We start from the raw sequence: 8,494 nt of genomic DNA, 5'->3' as shown, positions 1-8,494 counted from the left end.
AATGTCATATTATTTTTGGCCAGACAGCGTCAGTTAAATGGTCTACACATGCTGAGAAAGAGGGGCGCTGTTTCACTCGCTCGGATGCTTTCTCTGGTGAGATACTTTTGTATATATAGTTTATGTGGACATCCATTCAAATTAGTGGATTTGGCTATTTCAGCCACACCCGTTGCTAACAGGTGTATGAAATCGAGGACACAGCCATGCAATCTCCATAGACAAACAGTGGCAGTAGAATGGCCTTACTGAGGAGCTTAGTGACTTTCAACAAAGAATGCCAACAATTCAGTTCATAACATTTCAGCACTGCTAGAGCTGCTCCAGTCAACTGTTAGTTGTGTTATTGTGAATTGGAAACGTCTAGAAGCAACAAAATCTCAGCCGCAAAGTGGTAGGCCACACAAGCTCACAATATGGGACTGCCGAGTGCTGGAGCATATGGCACGTAAAAATCATCTGTCCTTGGTTGCAACACTCACTACCAAATTCTGAAGTGCCTCTCGAAGCAATGTCAGCACAAGAACTGTTCGTCGGGAGCTTCATGATATGGGTTTCCATAGCCAATTAGCTGCACACAAGCCTAAGATCTGCATGCACATGCCAAGTGTCAGCTGGAGTGGTGTAAAGCTTGCCGCCATTAGAGCGTCCTCTGGAGTGATGAATCCCGCTTCACCACCTGGCCGTCTGACAGCCAAATCTGGGTTTGGCGGATGCCAGGAGAATGCTACCTGCCCGAATAAATAGTGCCAACTGTAAAGTTTGGTGGAGGAGGAATAATAGTCTTGGGCTGTTTCATGGTTCGGGCAAGGCCTCTTAGTTCCAGTGAAGGGACATCTTAACACTATAGCATACAATGACATTCTAGACAATTCTGTACTTCCAACTTTATGCAAACAGTTTGTGGAAGGCCCTTTTCTGTTTCAGCATGACAATGCCCCCGTGCACAAAGCGAGGTCCATACAGAAATGGTTTGTCAATATCGTTGTGGAAGAACTTGACTGGCCTGCACAGAGCCCTGACCTCAACCCCATCGGACACCTTTGGGATGAATTGGAACTCTGGCCTAATCGCCCAACATCAGTGCCCGACCTCACTAATTCTCATGGCTGAATGGAAGCAAGTCCCTGCAGCAATGTTCCAACATCTAGTGGAAAGCCTTCCCAGAAGATTGAAGGCTGTTAGAGCATCAAAGGGGGGACCAACTCCATATTAATGCCCATGATTTTGGAATGAGATGTTTGACGAGCAGGTGTCCACATACTTTTGGTCATGTAGTGTACGTTCAGGCTCTTGCGAATTGAAGGAAAATTATGAAACAGAGAGAGACGAAAGATACATGAATCTTTTTTTATTGATAACATTTTTGGAGAAGCCTGGCTTCCCTTGGCATCCATGAGTATATGCCACTGACTACCATATCAGGTGCTGTTACAGAAGGCTGAGGCCAGACCCCAGTTCTGCTTCAGAGTAATGGAAGACACTTGAATCAGCTTGCTCACATTTGATCTGCTCAACGGTCAAACTACTTTATGTCCTGGAATTCACCTAAGCACCATTAATAATGTAATCTGTGATGTGTGTCTTGTATGTTGTAAGGAGGTGCCCCCTTCTACTGTGCCAATGGACTACTCATGGGCCCAATAGAGTAGTGTCAACCAGTCAGTACTCTGCTGGCACGTATCCCTTGTGAATTAGCTGTAAATCAGGATCTCTGATTGGCTGTTCAACCGTGTATTTATTGTTGGCTTCCATGACTGTATGGTAACAGTCCTTCTCTGTCCTCCTCTGTGGTATGGGAGCTGGGTCCAATATAGGAGCTGATCTATGCTGCAATGCAATCAGGCATTGGTAAACACCTCAGAAGGGACAAAAGGTGATTACTAATAAGACACCACATTACAAGTGTTTATTAATATCACCCTTTCAATATATGTCACACATCAACTCTTCCTAATAAGTTCAGGAATTGCAATCAATAGCAATATTGATTGCAATCAATAGCAATATTACTCTGTAGGCTACTGACTCCTGGAGGAACCTTTGCATTTGTCAGTAGCCTACAGAGTGGTATGATAAGAGTGCCATCCAACAGCATCTCACATCTGCCTGTAGTTATTGAACTGTGCCTGCTGGACCCATGAGGCATACTCTGTCATATCCAGGATGAAGTGTCATGCACTCCACCCTTCATGCAACCTGACTGAACCTCTCCATAACCTGTAAACCATTACATAGATGGAAGGGACTTCATCACCCACTGGAAACTTGAAGACAGAACCTCACCCAGAGGGCTGTGCATGTCAATGTGTGGTTAGACAGCCAAATCCTTAGATTTGGCCAAATAGACAAATAGAATGCATTCTAGTTCTGGTTAGACAGCTGAAGTTATACTCTACAGACAACTTATTTTTATTTACTAGGTAAGTGTAGGCATGCTGTCTTGATAAGCACATCAATATGATATTTACAGCAAAAAAATTGGTCTTTGTAACACAAACACAGTCACCAATTTTTGTTGTTGATGTATCTACGCTCAAGCTGGGCATTGTTTGTGCAATGTCCACATGTAGCCTATACCTGTTGTAGGGATATTATTAGTTTTACCTTTTATTTAACTAGGCAAGTCAGATAACAACAAATTCTTATACAATGACGGCCTACCCCAGTTAAACCCGGACGACGCTGGGCCAACTGTTCAGTGCCCTATGGGACTCCCAATCACAGCTGGATGTGATACAGCCTGGATTTGAACCAGGGACTGTAGTGACACCTCTTGCACTGAAATTCAGTGCATAAGACCACTGCGCCACTCAGGAGCAAGTTCTGGGGTTTGTCTCCAGAAAAGCTCTAACAGCGAACATAAGGAGAGACGAGACTGGAAAGTTATAGAATATTGTGTTTTAGGACAGCTGAGGGTGACTCAAGACCAGGCATTCAATTCACAGTTGATACAATTTCCATGGTAACATGTATTTACATAATGAAACTTTGAAACTGAGTTGCAAGCTATTTTCGTAGCAAGATTTTTTTCAACTAACTAGACAAGTCAGTTAAGAACAAATTCTTATTTACAATGACAGCCTACCAGGGAACAGTGGGTTAACTGCCTTGTTCAAGGGCAGAATGACATATTTTTACCCCCAAGGTGTTGTAGAAGTGTCTTATGAAACACATTCCAGACACTGGCTCTTGCTATCTTAGCATAAATTATTTGACAGAGAAATATATTTATGTTGTTCATATATATATACTGTACATACTCCGGACTCTGACATTGCTCGTCCTAATATTTATATACAGTATTTCTTTATTCCTTTCTTTTACATTAAGATTTGTGTGTATTGTTGTGAATTGTTAGATATTTCTGCACCCTCAATCCCATCTGCTAAATATGTGTAGGCGACCAATTTGATTTGTTAAAATACAGTGCATTCGGAAAGTATTCAGACTCCTTCACTTTCTCCACATTTTGTTGTGTTACAGCCTTATTCTAAAATGTATTGAATAGTTTTTTCCCATCATCAATCTACACACAATACCCCATAATGACAAAATAAAAACAGGTTTGTAGAATGTTTTGCAAATGTAAAAAAAAAAAAAAAAAAACCCGATATATCACATTTACACAGCGGTGGAAAAGTACCAATTGTCATACTTGAGTAAAAGTATAGATACCTTGTAATAGAAAGTTACTAGAGTAAAAGTGAAAGTCAGCTAGTAAAATACTACTTGAGTAAAAGTCTAAAAGTATTTGGTTTTAAATATACTTAAGTATCAAAAGAAAAAGGATACATCTTTTAAAATTTCTTATATTAATCAAATCAAATGTATTTGTCACATGTACCGAATAAAACAGGTGCAGACCTTACCGTGCTTACTTACAAACCCTTAACCAACAATGCAGTTAAGAAAATATTTACTAAAGTAACACAATAAAATAAAAATAACGAGGCTACAGTATATACAGGGGCTACAGATACCGAGTCAATGTGCTGGGGAACAGGTTAGTCGAGGTAATTGAGGTAATACACCTTAGCCAAATACATTTAAACTCAGTTTGTCACAATTCGTGACATTTAATCGTAGTAAAAATCCCCTGTCTAAAGTCAGTTAGGATCACCACTTTATTTTGAGAATGTGAAATGTCAGAATAATAGTAGTGAGAATGATTTATTTCAGCTTTTATTTCTTTCATCACATTCCCAGTGGGTCAGAAGTTTACATACACTCAATTAGTATTTGGTAGCATTGCCTTTAAATTGTTTAACTTGGGTCAAACGTTGTTCCCGAGAAGCAGTATATCGTTCGCGTCGGGCTCGTCAGACTCGTTAAAGGAAAAAAAGGATTCTGCCAGTCCGTTGTGAGTAATCGCAGTCCTGATGTCCAGAAGTTATTTTCGGTCATAAGAGATGGTAGCGGCAACATTATGTACAAAATAAGTAAAAAAACAAGTTACAAAATACGCAAATAAACTAACAAAAAAACACAATCGGTTGGGGACACGTAAAATGTCTGCCTTCTTCTCCGGTGCCATATGATGGAGAGAGACACCAGAATAACAGAACAGGCCGTAACAGAAGACGATAGACAAAGAAGATAGTAACAAACAAGAGCCTGAGACAGCAACAGGCAAGACACAGAGAAAGTGACAGAATAGGGCAGATGGAGAGAACAGAGGTTGGTTGAGCACACGGTAGACTGTAACACTTCAAGCTGCTCTATAGATTCTAATTTATTTATTGGCACATATTATTACAGGTGAAATACAGACATATTATTACAGGTGAAATACAGACATCGAAAAAGTAAAACATGGTTTACAAATAATTTGCAGGTGAGGTGAAAAAGCCAGTGAAATTGCTATAAAAACTATTGTTCACTTTTACACTTTTTACAACCGGCACAGGATGAGGGTAGACAAGAGACAGCAATATAGAATACTAAGATACAGCAACAGAAGAGGACAGACAAAAGAGACAGCATCAGACGACAGAGAATGCAATGGAGAGGAGGGGTGAGCACATAGTCTACTATCACTTAAAGCGCCGGGCCATGCAAAACGAACTCGCCCAATGTTGCAAATGATAGGGAATAAACAATCACGATGAGGCATCGCCAGCTGTGAACTCTGTAGCGCGCTTCAGACAACCACAGTGAATGTAACTGTACATCAAATGTTGCAATGTTAAAACGTTTGATATAATTTTTTCCTACACGATCACTTTGCTTACTCTTAATTATTGTCTACTATGTTGGCATGCATAACCTTTTTATTTTATCAACACACTCGTCACTCCCATTTAACAACTTAAATCGCTTTGGCACAGTAAGCATCCAGTCACTCATTGATAATGTTGCATTGCATACAATGTTGCATACAATGTTTTGAAAGGTCTATCATTTTCATCGAATACAATCAAAGTTAACATAAGCCCTAGATGCATTAAATTGCCAAATGTATAGACATGCCCAATTTAGGCATATTTTCTTATCAACGTGATGTTGCGCTCCAAAGAGAGAACTTGAAATAACATGATAAATGAATAATCAAAAGAAAACTGTGTTTATTAGCCTTGTGGTTATAAGTATTTAGGCATATCATGTGAAATAGGCCTCGTGAAATCATTGTCAAAATTGCAAGAGATACTGTTGCATGTAGGTCTAGATTGATCATATAGAAATATCAAAACATTCTACTCCAAAGCCATTGTATGTGGCACAGGAAACACTGACTTGCCACTTTTCTCTATTATAAAGACACCTGGTGGTCTGGTTAGGACAGTTCATGAGGTCTCCTAAATATCTGTCGACTAGGTGGGACTCTTATGACTAAAGAGGCGTAATGTATTGCTTTATTTGAGTAGGAGTAAAATGTCTCTATTCTCAGCATTTACGACCAATTTGCTGCTCTGAGACGCTTTGTGGATACGGGTCCTGTCCTTGGACTGAATGGTGTTTAACAATGATATTTCCACAAGAGGGTAATGTTGACTGTTCATTTTTTATCCTGAATGTCCTTGACTCTTATGCCAGGTAGTGGGATAGATAACATTTAAGAAATCAAACTATTCATTAAATGATTTATATTTATTTTGGCGGGTTTCTATGAGACCAGATTTATCAAAGTTAACTTCCTGTGAATCACTACTGTGTCTATAAAAAATATTGTCAAGCCAGGTGTGAGAGCCATCACCGATCCAGAGAACTGGGTGATCTCGCTCTCCGAAGCCGATGTGAGAAGGGTTTTTTATCAGGTCAACACCCGCAAGGCCACAGGCCCAGACGGTATTCCAGGGCGCATTCTCAGAGCATGTGCAGAACAGCTGGCAGGCATATTCACGGTAATTTTCAACCTCTCCTTGTCCCAGTCTGTAATCTCCACATGTTTTAAGATGACCACAATCATTCCTGTTCCTAAGAACTCTAAGGCTTCATGCCGACAATGATTACCGCCCTGTAGCATTCACTTCTGTAATCATGAAGTGCTTTGAGAGGCTGGTTATGGCACACATTAACTCCACAATCCCAGTCACCCTAGACCCACTCCAATTTGCATACCACCCTAATAGGTCCATAGATGACGCAATCTCAATTGCTCTCCACACTGCCCTCACCCACCTAGATAAGAGGAATACATATGTGAGAATGCTGTTCATTGACTACAGCTCAGTATTCAACACCATTATCCCCTCCAAGCTCGTCACCAAGCTTAGGACTCTGGGTCTGAACACCTCTCTCTGCAACTGGATCCTGGACTTCCTGAAGGGCCGACCCCAGGTGGTGAGGGTAAGCAACATCACCTCCACCACGCTGACACTTAACACAGGGGACCCACAGGGGTGTGTGCTTAGTCCTGTCTTTTACTCCCTGTTCACCCACGACTGTGTGGCCACGCACGACTCCAACACCATTATCAAGTTTGCTGACGACGCGACGGTGGTAGGCCGGATCACTGTCAATGATGAGTCAGCCTACAAGGAGGAGGTCAGTGACCTGTGTTACAACCTGGCTCGTAGTTCATAACAACAAAGGGAGAACACGCATGACTTAAACATAAAAAGGAATACATTTATTAAACAAAATAATAATAAATACAAGAATATAACATACTGTAAGCTATGGACCTCTGTAGGATCAGTAGTGTATGCAGTGTGTGGATGAGAGGATAGGGTGAAAACAAACCAAAAACCCAAAAGGTGGTGGAAGCCAGCCAGCCAGTCAGGAAAGAGAGGTGTTGGGTGGTGTGGTCACCATTTATAGCCTGCAGGCCAAACCTGCCCAGGTACACCACATCCGCTGGGAGACCCAAAGGCCTCCTGATACAAGCAGATTACCAAACAGGAGATCCCAGCAGACAGAGTGGGAGGGATGTCACACCTGCCAGTGAGGTGCTGGAACAACAACCTCTCCCTCAACGTCAGCAAAACCAAGGACCTGATCGTGGACTACAGGAAACGGAGGGGCGAGCACGCCCCCATCCACATCGACGGGGTGACAGTGGAGTAGGTAGACCGCTTCAAGTTCTTAAAATGGTCCATACGTACAGTTGTGAATGAGACGCGATAGTGCCTCTTTCCCCTCAGGAGGTTGAAAAAGTTTGCCATGGCCCCTCAAATCCTGAAAAGGTTCTACGGCTGTACCATTGAGAGCATAATTGATTGGCTGCATAACTGCTTGGTATGGCAAAAGCACCGCCCTCGATCGCATGGCGCTACAGAGGGTTGTATGGACAGCCCAGTACATCACTGAGGCCGAGCTCCATGCCATTCAGGACCTCTATATCAGGAGGTGTGAAGACTCACAACTGCTGTAAAGGGGGAAAACAAAATTAGCTAGAGAAGGTATTGAAATGTCATGTAAAATGTCATGATTTGGACTCCACTGTACCTATAATGACGCTGCAAAGGTTGGAGTCCTCAAAGGCCCTCTTCTCTTTGTTTCCTTTCATATTCATCGTTGACATGAGGCTGTTTGTCAGAGTTCTGTACAGAACACAAAATATGTACTGTACAAGCAACACACCATGTACTCATTTAAAAGTGAAACAACTATGGTTTAGCGGGTGCATTGCTCTCTTCACCTGGTCCGGGATGTCCCCCCACCCCCCCGCAGTTTTGAGATATCTATAATTTTACAAAAAGACACTGAGTATACAAAAAATTAAGAACACCTGCTCTTCCTATGACAGACTGATCAGGTGAATCCAGGTGATAGCTATGATCCCTTATTGATGTCACTTGTTAAATCCACTTAAGTCAGTGTAGATAAAGGGAAGGAGACAGGTTAAAGAAGGATGTTTAAGTCTTGAGATGGATTGTGTAAGTGTGCCATTCAGAGAGTGAATGGGCAAAACAAAATACTTATGTGCCTTTGAACGGGCTATGGTAGTAGATGCCAGGCTTACCGGTTTGTGTCAAGAACTGCAATGTTGCTGGGTTTTTCATGTTCAACCGTTTCCTGTGTGTATCAAGAATGGTCCAGCACCCAAAGA

The sequence above is a fragment of the Salmo salar genome, chromosome 13 (genome assembly GCF_965601325.2).
Source record: "Salmo salar chromosome 13, fSalSal1, whole genome shotgun sequence".
Classification (NCBI taxonomy): domain Eukaryota; kingdom Metazoa; phylum Chordata; class Actinopteri; order Salmoniformes; family Salmonidae; genus Salmo; species Salmo salar.
The sequence above is the reverse complement of the archived record's forward strand: the minus strand, read 5'-3'. Positions refer to the sequence as shown.